This window comes from Neomonachus schauinslandi, chromosome 12, assembly GCF_002201575.2.
Source record: "Neomonachus schauinslandi chromosome 12, ASM220157v2, whole genome shotgun sequence".
In the NCBI taxonomy this organism is placed as follows: Eukaryota; Metazoa; Chordata; class Mammalia; order Carnivora; family Phocidae; genus Neomonachus; species Neomonachus schauinslandi.
The window spans coordinates 13,606,815-13,624,587 of record NC_058414.1 but is presented as its reverse complement, the minus strand read 5'-3'; the positions used below and the strand labels follow the sequence as shown (position 1 = coordinate 13,624,587).

Sequence of the window (17,773 nt, the reverse complement as noted above, 5' to 3'; positions counted from 1 at the left end):
CAATTACAATCAGTTTATTTGGCATCCTGATATTTTAGGAATCCACCTTCTTTGGGTCCTCACTGACACTCTCCTAATGGTCCTTATCCTGTCTCTTGATTTCACAGCCCCTTGTCTACAAGTCCTCTTACCCTTCTCCTCCCCTCAACTAATGTCCTCTACTAACAGCCTAAGCTGTAAAACTGTCCAGGGTCATTCCTCTACCCACTGCTTCACCAAGGAGTGAAAGTTCACAATTTGGTTCCTATCTGCTTCTCCAGATTCATCTTTTTCAGCAACTCAGACTTGAACTTTTAAGTCCTGTCATTACTACCCAGACTTCTAAACACATATTATTTGTCCCTGTGCTGCATGTCCTTTTGTTAGAATCTGGATTTACTATCCCACCCCTTATTTTTGTGTTGGAAAATCCCTTATCTTGAAAATCTTAACGCAGTTACGAGTCATCCATTCTTTCCTCTGAATACCTCGATATACCATACTACCAATCATAATTATTTGCTTTCATGTCTGCCCATTAGACTGGGTATTCCTCGAATGAGTTGTGCAAAGCAGGGAGTTGGTACTCAACGGTGGGAGGAGATAAGGGGATAAATATATGTCAATAGATAAGTCTGTAAGTGCTAACGGATGTTAGGCAAACGATCTATTTCCAATCTGTGGAAGGATTCAAATAAAGCAAGCTATTTAGTGGAACCACTTTTAACTTAAGCTACCAAATCACAAGATGGGGGCGCCGTTTGAGCTCAGCGCCGCACCAGACACCAGACCTGCGGTGTCCGGGAGGCTCGAACCCCCTGAGTAAAGGACCACAGACCATCCTCCGGGCCGAGCTCTCCAGGGATCAGCAGTTAGACAGGAGGCCCAGGGCAGCTACCGAAACCCTCCAGCCAGGGCAGGCAACTGACCAAACCATCTCCAAGGATTCGGCCCGCAACGAGCCACGTCGCCAGCTCGACTCTGGAAAATCCCGGCCACGGCACAGAGCGGCCTCCACCCTTGGACAACCAGGGAGAAGCGGCTGCCCCCCGGAAGCAAGATGGCGGCCTCCGCTTTCCCCTCCTTCCCCGAGAACCCCCTCCTGGTCCCCAGAAGAGAGACAAGGACGTCGCGGCGCCGACGCCGAGATCCGGGAACCTCCGCGAGGCCTGCGGCAGCTACCGAGCCTCCGGGAGGCGACTCCACCTCTCCGCGCGCGGGGAGTCGGGGGTGGGGCGGTCCAAAGGGCAGCGCAGCCAGCTGTCGGCGCGCAGCGGGTGGACGCCGGCAAGCCCGCGCCCTCCTGGCCATTGTTCTCCAGCCCCGGCCCTCAGCACCTTCCTCTCCGCCCACGGACAGGAAGTCGCTCCCCAGCCGGCCCCGCCCCACTCCCCCAGCGCCCCGGAAGTGATCTGCGGCGGCTGCAGCAGAGCGGCCAGGAGGAGGGTGGATCTCCGGAGAGCGGAGCGCCCCGAGTCCTCCTCCTCCTCCTCCTCCTGCCGCCCAGGCTCCGCCGCCGCCCGTCGGACTCGTCCTTCTGCCGCTCGCGGCGGGGAGCCTCCCAGACGACAAGGGCCAAGCTCTCTCCGGCCGAAGCCAGCTCAGCCGCGGCTTCCGGAGCCCGCGGGGCGGCGGACCGGCTTGCGGTGCAGGTGAGCGATGCCTGCCCGGGCCGCCCCGGGAGGGGTTGGGGCCGCCGGGGCGGTGGCGGCGGCGGGGGTGTGTCCGGGCGGCGGCGGGCCGAGGCCCAGGCTCAGGGCCCGGACGCCGAGATTGCACATCCCGCGTTCTACCCGGGAGCGAGCTGCGGGACGAGCCCGGGCTGGAATCCGGGGCGCGGTGTTCGCTGCTGTGCGGGCGAGCGCACCCCCGAGAGCCGGCGGCTGCGGCGCGGTCCTCCGAGCCGAGCACCTCCTTGAGTTGGCCTCGTCGGAAGGTCACCCTGTATCTCTGGCCCGCCGCGCCGAGGTCCCCGCCTGGGCGGTGCCCGCGACCTGGGGGGACCCGTCGCCACCGCCGCAGTCCCCGCGCTTCCCTCCGCCCCTCTCCCCTCCTTCCCTTTCTTTCACTCCTCGCCTGTACTAGAGTAGTTGCTTTTTAAGCATCTTCGCCAGGGTTTTGTGCCAGTTAAAGGAATGGCTTTTTCAGACTGAAGTCATTAGATGCTCTGCATTGAACTGCACAGGTTTACCCATATTAGAGTAATCTAGTCTCTAAAGCGAGGAAGAGAATATAGATTATTTTTGAGTAGGGGGTAATTCCTGTGATTTGTTCCTTATGGTTTTCCGGAGTGGAAGATGTGATTTGTATGCTTTAGCCTGGGTATATGTGTGTAAGTGGGCAGGGATGACCGCACAGAGAGGTGGCAGTGTTGTTTGAAGGTTTAAGGAGAATTAGGGAGTTAACTGGCCTTTGCTTGGGAAACCTGAATGTCCAGACTTGTGAGAGCTTATCCAAGTGTCTTTGGGGTTGTGTGAGAACTCCAGTGCCACGCCCTACGTGTCACGCTGAAAAGGACCCAATTTACAAATTGTGTTTGGTGTGTGTTGGGAGCAGGGGGAGTGGGGAGGCCTTTATAAAACTTGTGTCATAAGTTAATTTTTGTCCTGAAAGTACATTACAACTTTAATCATGTTCCCAAACTCGGATAACAAAATTTGTTAGTAAACTCGCAGTAGAAGGCCTTTTCTTTAGCTTATTAATATATTTAAATGTATCTTACTAGTTTGTGTTTCTGTGCCTATGAATACAACATTATTATAAAATGACTCTTGTGACTCTTCAGACATTATTTTTAGACTTTGAATTTTTTCAGGGCAGGAACCATGTCTTATGCATTCCTGTGTTCACAAGTGATGACTGGAACATAGAAGTTATTCCCATATTTCTTCACTGAATGAATGAATGTGTAGGTGATCCCACAGTTGCCTCAGGAGTAATTTATTTTGTTGGCTTTTTGTTTTGTGTTCCAGTTTCTTGGCACATACAGACTTTGCGTTGTCTTAATGTTTTTTAGAGTGGTGAAAGGACAATCCAAGAAGAATCCTTTGCTGTTCTTCCAAAACTATCCTCCCCTGAAAGGTTGAAATTATATTTGGGGTATTGTGATTGGACATTGTAATAACTAGTATTCCAGTCTTCAGTACTTACTACTTAAACATGTTTAGCCAGGGTTATTCAGAGATTTCCTGGTGATAGTAAGTTTATGTTTGGGGTTGATAACTGTACCATATCTTAATAAAAAAGAGGAAATTAGGAGTTACCACTGTTTGGAAAACCTGATACATCACAGAATTGCTTATAGTGGCTTATTTCTGCCATGGGTGCATGAAATCCTCTGGCATCCTGATATGACCTTGGCATGATTTACCAGTAGCCACTTTCACATTTCTTTGCAGAGATCCGGATGTTCTGTGGTGTGTCTGCTGAGTGTGCAGTCATCTGTGTCACTTATTTTGAAGTAGTTTCATACACCCCTTTCTTTGCAGGGCTTTCAGGGGAAAAAAAGGGCTAATTATAGGGAAGAAGCTTGTGTACCATTTGTGTGGGGGAATAATTTTTGTCTATAGATGGTTAGTGCTGATATCTTCTTTCCTCTCCAAATGTCTTGTGTGGTCCTACACTGGTTTTCCAAGCTCAGCTTCTGCAGGATATAAATGAATGTACCAGAATCACTTCTTGTATATGTGTGTATCGCTGTTACACACACTTGTAACCTTTATAGATGGGTGACAAGGACAGTCATTTTTGAAATAGTATGTATTTTTAATGAGGCAAAGAATTATGATTTGCAAGTAGCAGGGAGACGGTTTATGGTTTTTATTGTTTTATAAAATGTTTTAACTCTTAGACACTAAGGAGAGAGAAGCCTGCAGTTTCTTATCTCAGCAAAATCACCACTGTACAGAGGTCAGATCTCTCTTTTTAATTCAGCAACCCTCTTGGTAATAACAGTCTGTATACACTGATTGCCTGCCAAGCACTGTGATAAGAGCTTTAGTTATATTATTTTTAATTTCCACAGTACCTCTGTAGGATAGGTAGTTTTTCCATACTTTACTAAGGTTAAGTGAAGCTATTGGCTGGAGGGTAATAGCTAGTATTTAGGAGAGTCTGGATTTGAAAGTAACGATTTCTGGGAGCATTGCATATTGCAGTTAATCCTAAAAGGCTGAGGAAAAACAAGTTTCTGATGGAGCTGAACTTCAGGAAATGAATCTAATGATCTCAGCACTCTTGGCCATCAGGTGGGCCCTGGGGTTACCACTGTTTATCTCCAGCGTGCCTACAAATGTGGTGTTACCATCCACTGTGTGTACCATGATGAAGTGGTTGGTATTGTTCAGAGAGGGGTCCTGAAGGAGGAGAGTGTTGGGAACTCAACAGTGGTGTTGATTACTGCTTTTCACCTCTGAAGTACCTGAATAATCCCTACTGGAGGGGACTATGGAAAACCTATTTTGTAGTGACCTTTCCTGACATCTTGTTTTTTAGTTCTTTCACTAAAGGAGGTAGTGGGGGGAATGTTGGGGGTGGGGGGAAGAGGCAGAATTGGGAAGAATGTAATAGAAGCAGAGGTATCCTGGGTCTGTTTTTACCATTTCAGACCATGTATCATTTTCACTTTGGGTTTAATATAGAGGTTTAAAGGTGGCAGAGTTCTTGTAAGGGTCTAATTGCTATTCAGTGCTGGTCGAACTCTCTTTACTCTTCTCAAGACTGTGCAGTTGTTTTTTTTTTAAATGCACTTTTAATGGTCTTAATTTGAAGGATGTGTTCATCTCTTGGTTAAAAAAAAAAAAGGTATGTAGCTCTAAGTAAAAAATGGCTCATTCCTCAGCCCCCAGTAGGAACAGTTATTCTTTGTTTTTCTAAGACACCTTTCTTACTACCTTATTACCCTCAAAAGGATTTGGTTACAATATAGAAAAAATGAAATTAAAGCTCTATGAGTTTTAAGAGTCATGTGAGTAAATTTTAGAAGAGAATTTGAATCTTTGATGTAATTCCTCAACATCAAGAGGGTAGTCTGTACAAGCCAAAAATAGTAAGCTTACATAAAATATTAGGATACTATTCTTCAAGCCCTTCACAGTTAGAATTCTCTTTTAGATGCAATAGATCTAACGCTTGACACACATAATCTTTTTGAAGTCTGGGATCCAATTGGGTTGCTGAATTCACTTATTGAAACTAAGTATCAGGGTTTGACAATGTCATGTTGGAGAATGAAACATAGCAAGATTATGAAATGACTTCTACTCCCAGATGCATCATGAAGGGCAGGCAGAGATCCCCAGTTTCCACAAAGATCATGATTGTAGTCATCTAAGCCACAGGATCCCTGCTTTCTAATGCAGTTGAGTAGCTAGCATAGTAACTCATTGAAAATGGAGGTTGCCCACTACGGATTGCAAATGCTTTAGTTCATCTGCCCCTCTTACATCTATTCTGGATTAGTGCAGCAGCCTGTTAGCCTTTTGTTGCCCACCCCACCTGGATCTGTTCTCCACACTTGGTTAGAGCAGTCGTGACACTCCCCTGCTTAAAGCCTTTTTGCCGCTCCTTCTTGCCCATTAATAAAATCCAAACTCCTTTAATCCTTAATCTCATATACAAAACTTTCAAGACCTGCTCCTTCTAGCCTCATCTCTTCCCTTCCAGGATATTCTGTTTCAGCAGTACCAAGCTTCTAGAATGCTAGCGTTTTCTTAGTGCCCCATTTCCTCTTCTTGTCGTTGTAGCCATTCCTCCTTACCCCAGTCCGCTATATGCCTGCTTGTCTTCCAGCACTCAGTGTAGGTTGTACCTCTCCAAAACTGTATCTTGATTAGATTCTTTCTCTTGATCTCATCCCTCAAAAACAAGAAGCCAAAAAACCAACAAATAAAAACTTTAACAACTTTCAAGACTGGGCTAGCTGCTCTTTTTTGGGCTGCCATAAAATCCAACATAGCACTTTTACCACTATGGGCAGTGCCTTCATTAGTCTATTATAAACTTTGTTGACCACAATCCATAGTAACTACACACATAACTCGTAACTACACACATAAATACACTCTTAAAAGCCTTCACAGGCCTTTACCAGAAGTTCCCGAACTTTTTTAGTTCATGACATCCTTATCATATCAATAACTTTTTCACAGCATCCCTAGATCAAAAGAAACACCTAACGGTTTAATTTATTAAATAAGCCCAACCAACTTACTAAGTATTTAAGTCCTAAAAATTTAGTAGCTGTTTGGAAAAAAAATACACATGAATTAAATAATTTTCTTTCTTAACTGCATAGTACTCCATGGTTTATTCAACCAGTCTCTTGTACTTGGACACTTAAGTAATTTCCAGTATTTTTCAATTACAAATGACATTATAATGAAAATCTTTACATACATGTGTCTTTGTATTGTTGGAAGTAAATATTCAGGATAAATGCATATATAAGATTTGTTAGGTATTGCCAAATTCCTCTCCTTAATGGAGCTGTACTATTTTGAATACCTACCAGCAGTGTGTAAGAGTGCCATGGCCTCACCAACGGAGTATATTGCCAAGCTTTTGCATTTCTGCCAATCTAAGAGGTGAGAAATGGTATCTCAGTATAGTTTTAATTTGTGAATTGAACATTTTTTTGTATACTAAAGGGCCATTTTTTACATTTAAAAAAATAATTGTTCACGTTATTTGCCCACTTTTTATTTTTATTTTATTTTTTAAAATATTTTTTATTTATTAAAAAAAAATTTTTTTTTTTTAAGATTTTATTTATTTGCGAGAGAGAATGAGAGACAGCATGAGAGGGAGGAGGGTCAGAGGGAGAAGCAGACTCCCTGCCGAGCAGGGAGCCCGATGTGGGACTCGATCCCCGGACTCCAGGATCATGACCTGAGCTGAAGGCAGTCGCTTAACCAACTGAGCCACCCAGGCCCCCCCTTATTTATTTATTTGACAGAGAGAGACGCAGCGAGAAGGGAACACTAGCAGGGGGAGTGGGAGAGAGAGAAGCAGCTTCCTGCAGAGCAGGGAGCCCGATGCGGGGCTCGATCCCAGGACCCTGGGATCCTGACCTGAGCTGAAGGCAGACGCTTAACGACTGAGCCACCTAGGTGCCCCCTATTTTATTTTTTAAAGATTTTATTTATTTATTTGAGAGAGAGAGAGCACACAAGCAGGAGGGCAGCAGAGGGAGAGGGAGAACTGAGCAGGGAAGCCCGACGGCTGGATCTCAGGACCCTGGGATCATGACCTGAGCTGAAGGCAGATGCCCAACCGACTGAGCCACCCAGAGGCCCCATCAAATATATTAATCTTAAATTTATTACATCTGGATTTTTAGTTATCATTAGAGAGTCTTTCTTTATCCCCCAGTTATAGAGGAATTTACCCATGCCTTCTAATACTCAGTATAGTTTCATTTTCCACATTTAGGTTTTGATCCATTTGGAGTATATTTCTGTATATGGTGTGAGGAATGGATATAATGTTATCATTTTCTGCATGACTATCCAGTTGTCCCAATGCCATTTATTTTTAAAAAATCTTTGCTCCCTTTATCACATACTAGATTTCTATATGTAGTTGGGTGTATTTTATTCTGTTGGACTGTCTGACTGTTCATGCACCAGTGCTACACTGTTTAGTCATAGAGGCATTGTATATGATTTCATACCATGTAGAACTAGTCCCCATTATAGCTCGTCCTCTTCATTGTTGTCCCTGCTATTCTTGCATGTTTTATTTTTCCATGTGAACTTCAGCATCAGTTTATCTAAGTCCATTCATTAAAAAGCTTATTGCTATTTTTTATGGAGATTGCATTAAACTTATGATTTAACTTAGAACTAATTTCTTGATGGTGTGGAGACATCTTAACCTAGAACAAGCAATGTTTTTTCATTTTCTTAAATCTACTTTTATGTCTTTGGGGAATGGTTTATGGTTTTCTTCATACAGGTTTTGAACATTTCTTGTTAAGTTTATTCCTAAGCATTTTATCTTTGTTGCTGTTGTTGTTGCTATTATAAATAGAATTTTCTTATACATTATATCTTCTAACTGGTTATTACTCATGTATGTGAATATTGCAGATTTCTCCTACCTTGCTAAACTCATATTGTTTGAGTTACTTTTATCATTGCTTCTTTTAGGCTCAGATACTATTATATCACCTGCAGAGATTTCCCTCCTTTCTTTTCCAGTGGTTATGCCTCTAATTGTTTATCCTGTCTAATTGCATTGATTAATATCTCCAGGGCAGTTAAACTGCAGTTTAACAGTGTCTTTAATAAGAGGTGCTGGTTGCTTCATTATTTTTTCTGTGGATATACAAAGATGTACATTGCACTAAATATTAACTTGGATATGGAAGTGCCTTTCAAAGACTGCAGTCCTTCACTGTCTCTATAATTATAAATGGAGAGGCAGAAAAGATGGATTTTCTTAGCGGGCAAAGTACAAAGATAAGCAAGGTAAGGACTGATCTGTAGTTTCCCAGCTCACACAACCAGTCCTAAGTTTGTTCTTTCTTACCTTGCCACACAGTTTTGTCGAACTTCATCGTAATCTTCTCTCAGCCAGTCATGGATGCCACAGGGTGACCTCCTTTTCTCCTCTGGGCTGAAGCTGCCATGTGTCTCTGATGATCTAAGGGTGCCCTTCCAGGCTTTTGCAGTCTCAAGTGGTTTCTTTGCATTGCAGACAGACAAATTAGGCTTACCTTGTGTTGATGTGGTTATGGCTTGGGTTCTTGGGGCTACAGGTCATGTGGTGAGGCAGGTTTGTAATTAGATGAGTTTATCCATGGGGGTGACCTAAAGTACACAGATGTGGGGTGGTTCCAGACAAGTTTGTAGGGCCTGGATCATCTGTTCTTTCTCCAAAATTCATTTTCAAAGACTTAGTCCTCTAGCTGGAAGCGATATGCTTTTGTGGAAGCAAGTGTTGGGCCTCTAGCACACATTCCATCCACATGTCAATTATGGATACACACCAGTGCTGTCTCCCAAGTTCTAGAGGTACTTTAATTTCATTGCCATCTAATTCACCCACAGAGTTTAAATAGCATATTTTCTGTAGATTCTTATAATTTCACAATTATCTAGGTCCATTTGTGAACTCCCAATCCACATCCTGTTGTCTTTTCATTCTAAGTATTTCCTTTCCCAGGAGTGCTGGATGGTAGGATATTTATTAATTTCTTGCCCCTTATGCTGAGGAGCTCCTCCTCAGAAGTCCCTACAAGTCTTATTCCATGGCCTGTTGTCCATCTTCACTGTCCCAGGAGCACTGGTAGGTAGGTTGTTAATAATCTCTTCTTGTCCTTAGGTTGAAGAGCTCTCACTCACCAGGTGAGTGGTCCATTTGTCCATCTCCACTTTTCCTGGGACCCATGTTGCCTTTTTCTCTCTGGGTCATGTTGCTATTTTTTTTTTTTTCCTTACTTCACCTACCCCTACCTTTTAAGGCTGAGGATAGTCTGTCTCCCCTCATCCTTCTGCCTAAGACATTTTGACTGTGACAGAAAATCCCCATTCCCTGAGGTCTTCGGTTGCCCTGGTCTTAATGCTTGGATTATTGGTAACTTTACCATTACCCTGTTGGTCTCCAGGATCTCCCTACTTCTGTGTCTGCATGCTACAACTAAGATAATTCTCTGTGTCTGTTACTTCATTTATTCTTATTTGCTGCTTGTGGGTTTTAGTAGCTTTCTTGACCCCTTAGAATAAATAAAACTTGATCATTTGCTCTGCTTATTATCTCTTCTTATTTGCTTTGGCTCAGATCATAAAACTCATTCTTGTCGTTATATTTTGTTTTGTTTTTTGAAGTTTATTTGGGTACAACTGTTTAAGCTCTTTGTACAGTAACTGGTCATTTATATTTTTTATTCTGTGAATTGTCTTTATGTCATTTGCTTATTTTGGGGGAGTGGAGGGGCTGGATTTAAAAAAAATAACAGATTTATTGAGATGTAATTCACATACCATAAAATTTACTCCTTTAAAGTATAATTCAGTGGTTTTTAGTATAGTCATGGAATTGTGCAACCATCACCACTGTCTGATTTAAGAACATTTTCATGACCCCAAAAAGAAACCCCGTGCTTATTAGCTATCACTCCTGATTCCCTCCAGCCCCAGCACCGGAGAACTATTAATCCACTTACCATCTGTACAGATTTTCACATTCTGGACATGTCTCCATTCTGTAAATGGAATCATACAATATGTGGTCTTTTGTGTTTGGCTTCTTTCACTCAGCATGTTTTCAGTGTTCATCCAGGTTGTATCATGTATCAGTACTTCATTCCTTTTCATGGCTGAATAATGTTCCATTGAATAGATATACCACATTTTGTTTATCTGTTTATCAGTTGAGGGACAGACTTGGGTATTTCCACTTTTTGGCTTATATTGGATAATGCTGCCATGAACATTGATGTACATGTTTTTGCATGGGTGTGTGTTTTCATTTCTCCTGGGTGTGTGTATATATATATATACATATATATATATGAACAGAATTATTCAGTCATGTGATAAGTCCATATTTAACATTTTGAGAAACAGCCAAACTGTTTTCTAAAGCACCTGCACTGTTTTACATGCCCACTATCCATGTATGCGGCTTCCCAGTTTCTCTGCATCCTTACCAACATTTGTTATAGTCCATCTTTTTCATTACAGCCATCCCAGTGAGTGTGATTATCTTCTTTCATCTGCTAGAATACTTTGTCTCAGATGCCCTGTGTATGTGAAGTAATGACATCTTAGCATATCACATCTTTTTCTTCTTAGATATTTTACTTTGAGGCCCAATTCCAAGAATGTTTTCTTTATTGTAAAAACTATAAACGTGGCTTTTTGTTTGAACTTCCAGGTGAACTTTGCTTTTGATTCATAACAAGATTTCTGTTTCACATTAGTGTGTCTGATGAGTTTTAAGCTGTTACAACTTTAAATTGTTAAAAGCACACTGTTAAAAATTGTGGCTTAACAAGTAGAAAGACAAAATGCCGAAGATAGAGGGTGAAGGGGAATCATTCATAATGAACACCGACAGTGTTTTGGAGATTTGTTGGTGCAGTGTTGACTACAAAATTGAGGAACACCAGTTATACACAAGAGCAGCCAAAAATGATGCTAGGTTTGATCCTATGTTTGTATACCTGTTCTTACCAGGAAGGTACAAAGTGTAAGTGACTAAATTTTTTAAAATTGAAACTCAGCACTCTTGTGTACATGATCTCATTTGATCTTTATATCAGCCAAGAGTTATAGGTGGGATGGGTGCTCTTTGGGATGGGAAAATTTATTGACCTTCATTCCACAGTGTTTTCTTGGATATACCTATAACTTAAATATTTCCACACCAACTAATAACTGTGTTGCTTTGTCTTCAATGATTCTTTCAAAAAATTATTCGTTAGTATTAGCATGTTCATAAAGCTCTAACTCGCTAAGTCTTTGCATAATTATTTTATACTTTTAGTTTCCATTTGTTCCCTGTTATTATCTGTATGTTAATAAAGAGATGACAGTCTCTATATCTCAACTATATCCGTCTTTCTGAAATGCATAGAGAACTGCATTGGTGATTCTTTTACATTTGGTTACATTTTAAAATGAGAGTGCTCTTCCCCCCTCCCCAACTTTGTGTTTTGAAATATTCCAAACTTATAAAAAAGTTAAAGGAGTATTATATTGAATGCCTGTATTTCCCAATCACCAATTACCAATTATTATTTTGCCCCATTTGCTTTATCTTTCTAAGTATAGATGCCTTTATTTTTCTCTACTATTTGAAAGAAGGCTGGAGACCTCATGAAACTTCGCCTCTATATACTTCATCTTGCATCTTCTGAGAATAAAGGCATTCTCCTATATAACCTTAATGCTCTTGTAACACACAAGGAAATTAGTAGTAATTCCATAACATCATCCAGATTCAGATTTCCTTCCCTAGTTGCCACCCAGTGTCTTTAATAGCTGTTTTTCCTCTGATCCAGGGTCTGATCAAGGTTCATGATTTCTGTTTGCTCATTATGTCTTCTTTAGTCTCTTATTCCATCTTTTCTTTTTTTTTTTTTTTTTTTTAAAGATTTTATTTATTTATTTGACAGAGAGAGACACAGCGAGAGAGGGAACACAAGCAGGGGGAGTGGGAGAGGGAGAAGCAGGCCTCCCGCCGAGCAGGGAGCCCGATGCGGGACTCGATCCCAGGACCCCGGGATCACGACCTGAGCCGAAGGCAGTCGCCTAACCAACTGAGCCACCCAGGCGCCCTATTCCATCTTTTCTAATTAACTTTTTTGAGGTATAATTTACATATCATAAAATTCACCCGTTTAAGTTTACAGTCATTTTTAGTAATTGATTGTGTAAACATCACCATAATCCAGTTTTAAAACATTTTTATCACTTCAATAAAATCCCTTTGCCCATTTGTAGTTAATAATCCCCATTCCCACCTCCATCCCCAGGCAGTCATTAACTTACATTCTATCTCCACAGATTTGCCTTTTCTGGGCATCACTATAAATGGAATCATTCCATATGTCATCTTTGGGTTGTTGTTTTTTTTTCTTTTTTTCTGGTTCATCATGTTGTGGCATGTGTCCATAATTCTTTTTATTGGTGAATAGTAAGTATGTATTCCATTTTATGATATGCCACATTTTGCTTATCCATTTACCAGTTGATGGACATTTGAATTGTTTACCCCTTTTTGGTTATTATGAGTAATTCTGCTATGAACATTCATGTACAGGCCTTTTTGTAGACATATGTTTTTATATACCTAAGAGTCGAAATGCCTAGTGGTATGGTACATTTATGTTTAACCTTTTAAGAAGGTGCTGAACTGTTTTCCAAATGGCTACATGTTATTTTGCATTTCCACCAGCCGAGTTTGAGAATTCCCATTTCTCTGCATCTTTAACAGTGGTTATAGTCTTTTTAGAAATTATTATGGCCATTCTAGTGGGTATAAATTGGTATCTCAGTGTGATTTAATTGCATTTCCCTAATGACTAATGGTGGAGCATCTTTTCATGTGCTTATTAGCCATTCACAAATTTTCTTTGGTGGAATGTCTACTTAAATCTTTTTCCTATATTTTTAAATTGGGTTATCTATCTTGTTATTGAATTGTGAGTTCTTTGTGTGTTTCAGATACAGTCCTTCATCAGATACATGATTTGCAAAGATTTTCTCCCAGAGAATGCTGTTTTGTTTTTGTAATGATGTTAACCATGAGCGTTGCTTAATTTTTCTCATTTACCATGGGGCTTTTTTAGACAATTGTAATAAAAGCTAAATCTTTTCTTAATTCTTCCACATGTCTAGCTAGTACAAAAGCAGAGTAAATAATTAAAGACAATGATAGTCACCTTCGTCTTCATTCTGCAATTAAGCGGTGGGAAACTTCCCTTCTGAACCGTAAGAAGCAAATAGAGATAGATACTGCAGATATTAGGGCTCTTTTGGTTGTAAGAGCCAGAAATCCAGTGTAGACTGTCTTTTTTTTTTTAAGATTTAATTTATTTATTTGACAGAGAGGACAAGCAAGGGGAGCAGGAGAGGGAGAAGCAGGCTCCCCGCTGAGGAGGGATTCCCGGTGTCGGAAGACGCTGGGCTCAATCCCAGGACCCCGGGATCATGACCCAAGCCGAAGGCAGACACTCAACGACTGAGCCACCCAGGCGCCCCTTGAGTGTTCTTTCATGTAGTTTTCTTTAGCTTTCTGAGTGTGGGTTATATCTGACTGTCTTGGAGTTCCTACATTCCTACAGATTGCTGAAATCAATTTTTTATAATTAGTTTCCTTCTCTCCTCTTTCATTTACTTGGATTCTCAAGCCCTGTCAGTGTCCATATGTTGTATGATTCATCTTCAAAGTGATTTTTTAAAAGTAAGGATAGTTCCCAATTCCTTTTCATGACATTGGGTATATGATGTGTATGGTGATAGTGACGATGCTGTTGATGTAGTTGTGGTTTTCCTGCTCTAAAAAGGAGATAATTTTTATCACTTAAAAGGATTCTTATCTAAAATCTTTAATAGATAGCTCTAACCACTGTATAAATACTGTCCCTGAAGTTGCTTCTATACTCTTCCAGTACTCTTTAGGGTTTGTTTTCAGTATGAAAGTGAAATGCAGAAATGAGAACTTATGGTTTGGGCCTGTCTGTATCAAATGTATCATCTCTCATTGAGTTAGAAGAATGGGCCTTGAGGGGTGCCTGGGTGGCTCAGATGGTTAAGCGTCTGCCTTCTGCTCAGGTTGTGATCTCAGGGTCCTGGGATCGAGCCCCGCGTCAGGCTCCCTGCTCAGTGGGAAGTCTGCTTCTCTCTCTCCCTCTACGACTCCCCCTCTGCTTGTACTCTCTCTCTGTCGAATAAATAAAAATCTTAAAAAAAAAAAAAAAAGAATGGGCCTTGAAAGGTTTTCTAACGTATTCTTCCACAGTTTACAAAAACCTCTTCAAAACTACGCAGCCATGAGCCATTGCTTAAGCACTTGCAGTGATCTTACAGAAATCTGGGTCATTTTTGGATGTTTTCATTTAAAAATTCATTCTTGTTTTGCACTGAAGTGTATTATTCTGTGACTTCTCTTTGTGCCTGGTTTGCTCTCTGAAGAAGCACTTAGTACCCACACGTATTTTTGAACCCTTGTTAAACACAGTGTATCTGTTGACAGAATTGAGAACAGGCATTTTGCAGATACCTTTCTTCAAGTAATTGAAGATGGCAGTGATACAAGTCCTTTGCCAGCTTCCCAAGTGTCTGCCTGTTCAGGCCAAAGACCCCTCATTTCTTTAGTTATTCCTAACTATCCTGATCACAGGCTTCCAAAAATAATGCGGTAACATTCACTTATTTCGAGGTCAAATTTTACAACTTAAAATATGAAACACACTGAATAGAGGAAGGAGGAAACTTGAATCTGTAGATTTCCTTCTGTGGCCAGGCCCTGACGCTAAACAATTTCAGATTCATTATTTCCATTTAATTGTCCAGATTCAGCCAGATGAGGTAGAAGATGAGGAAACGGAAAGGCTATCAGAATGAGGAAGTAAAGTTTAAAAACAAACAAATAGAAAAAACAACAGACCTTTGAACATCCACAGTAGAAAAGCAAGGTCCTAGCACCAAAGGCTATTATGCATCTGATGCTCAAGAGAATAATTATGCCATCTTTCAGAACTCTTACTTTATATCTAATTACAGTAAGCCTGGTAGTTTGCGTCCGAACAGTCGTTAGGGGTGAAGGGATGCTGCTGAAGGCAAGCACATAGGCAGTAGTGATCAGTGAGGGACAACTATCAGAGGAAAGCAAGAGGCAGAAAGACTTGTACATGACCATAGGAGAATTCACAGTTCCACATTCTAGGGCTACAGAATCCGAGGAAAATGGCCCCGGAGTCATAATAGCCTCTAAGAACAGGAGAATAGTTGCTTATTAGGATTCTGGGTTATCAAGGAATTTTTTTTTTTTTAAAGATTTTATTTATTTATTCATGAGAGACAGAGAGAGAGAGACAGAGGCAGAGGGAGAAGCAGGCTCCCCGCGGAGCAGGGAGCCCGATGCGGGACTCGATCCTGGGACTCCAGGATCATGACCTGAGCCGAAGGCAGTCGCTTAACCAACTGAGCCACCCAGGCGCCCTATCAAGGAATTTTTTAAAAAACTTACTCAGTTAAGTTGAGAAATTTGTGAGACATACAATTCTGAACTCAAAAACTTTGTTGACTGCACCTCAAAAATTAAGAGTACTGTCCTACCTGGATACTGCTTCTGGTGGCTAAATCACCTGTTTCTCATCAATTATCATCTCTTTACTAAATTCCCATGATGATGATTTTTTTAATGTGTGTTAAGCATTAAGTAAAATAAGCTGTTCACTTGTTGATGATTGATTGCGGGAGGTAATCTATACAGTTAGAATTTGTCATTTCCTATAACGTTGGCTGAGTTACCGAGGTTCTCCCATCTAGGATGTGCTAAGGTTTATTACAGCTTGTCTTCCTTTTGTGTGCCAGCACATTCTGATCCACTTCCCCTGCCATCAGTTGGTAAATATTTAGAGAATGCTGTTATTAGACTAAGCAGAACAGTTTAAATTTTCATATAAAAATGTATGTGAGTACTTCTTAAATTACCTAGTTAACAGTTGCTTTCTTTTGGATTGGGAAGTAAAAGTGTAAGATTGTATTATTCCAGAAATACTTTAGGTTTTAACCTTCTTCTCCTTTTCTTCCAAACCCCAGTTTGTTCACTTGGTTGCTGTTTTGATATAAGTGGTCAACTGCCCTTTATTCTTATAAGTTTCAGCTGTCTCTAATATTATTACATCTTTAAGTCTTTGATGCACATATTGACAGTTTGTTCTTCAGTCAAAAAAAGATTAAAATGTATAGTGCCAGAATATTGATAGGGTCCTTTTTTTTTTTTTTTTTTGGTTGTTTAAAACCTAGTAGTAATCTTGTCAGGGCATTGCTACCATTGAGGATTATAAAACAGTAAGCTTCTCTGTGCTTTTAGTGAAATTTTAGTAACTTTATATTAAGAACAGTTTGTCATGCAGCATAGAATGTATATAATTACCTGACAGATTTGTGAAAAATGTAGGAAACCCAACCTCTGCTTATAAACTACTTTGTGCTGTTTATATGTTGATAGATGAAGAAGTATGATACATTCAGACTTTCCAGTGACTTTCCATAAAAGTGTGAAGTGTTGGGGCACCTGGGTGGCTCAATAGTTAAGCGTCTGCCTTCAGCTCAGGTCACGACCAGGGTCCTGGGATGGAGCCCCGCATCGGGCTCCCTGCTCGGCGGGAGGCCTGCTTCTCCCTCTCCTACTCCCCCTGCTTGTGTTCCCTCTCTTGCTGTGTCTCTGTCAAATAAATAAATAAAATCTTAAAAAAAAAAAAAAAGGGTGAAGTGCTCTTTGGCTTAAAGTACTGAGACTGTAATTATAACATCATTTGGGTTCAGAACTCTGGACTCATTTTTTCAACTTACTGTCAGTATAAAATATTTTCACTTACACTGAAGTATTTGGGCCAAGGATAAACAGCAGCAGGTTTCCTTTTTGTAGTTTATTTTTCCTAGATTAGTCAGTAAACCTGTGTTTTAGGGCAGGAGGGTTTAGAAGGAAGCATTCTGGGTTTTTTTGTTTTGTTTTTTTGAGAGAGAGCGAGAGCGTGCGCACACATGGGAGCAGGTGGGGAGTGTGGGAGGTGGGTAGGGGCAGAGGGAGAGGGAGAATCTTAAGCGGGCTCCACACCCAGGGCAGAGCCCTACATGGGGCTGGATCTCACGACCCTGAGATCATGACTGGAGCTGAAATCAAGAGTTGGACACTTAACCGATTAAGCCACCCAGGCATCCCAGGAAGCATTCCCTTTTAAGGCAGTCATATGAAAGTAATTTTGAGATGAAAGTTGTTGCTAATGTGTTTTTTCTTCATTCCAAAACTTGGACATGTTGGCAATAATGTTTCATAAATGAAACGAGAAAGGGAAGATTGATAGTAGTTGGGGGTTTCCCTTTAGAAATTATAATCTGTTTTGTTTATTCTTTAATATTTGAAGCTGATAGACATCCATTTATTTGTCAGTAGAATGAAACTTTTAAGAGAAGTATAGAACATTTTGGGGGAGACAGTGTGGTGTGGTGACATGAACGTAGGTTTTGTTTAATAAAATGTTTGTTGAATGAATAAGCACCTGTTGTATGCCAGGTGCTGTGCTGGACACATAAAAGGACCGGCACTCAACCTA

General features: G+C 41.1%; 1 protein-coding gene across 1 annotated transcript in view; it reads left to right on the top strand.

Annotated features, from left to right (window-relative positions):
• Positions 1-1,381: 1,381 nt before the first annotated feature.
• RALA (RAS like proto-oncogene A) overlaps positions 1,382-17,773 on the top strand; it is a 76,375-nt gene continuing 59,983 nt past the window's right edge. The window contains exon 1 of the mRNA XM_021703642.1: positions 1,382-1,631. The gene's annotated coding sequence lies outside the window, so the exon portion shown is untranslated. The remainder of the gene's footprint in view (positions 1,632-17,773) is intronic.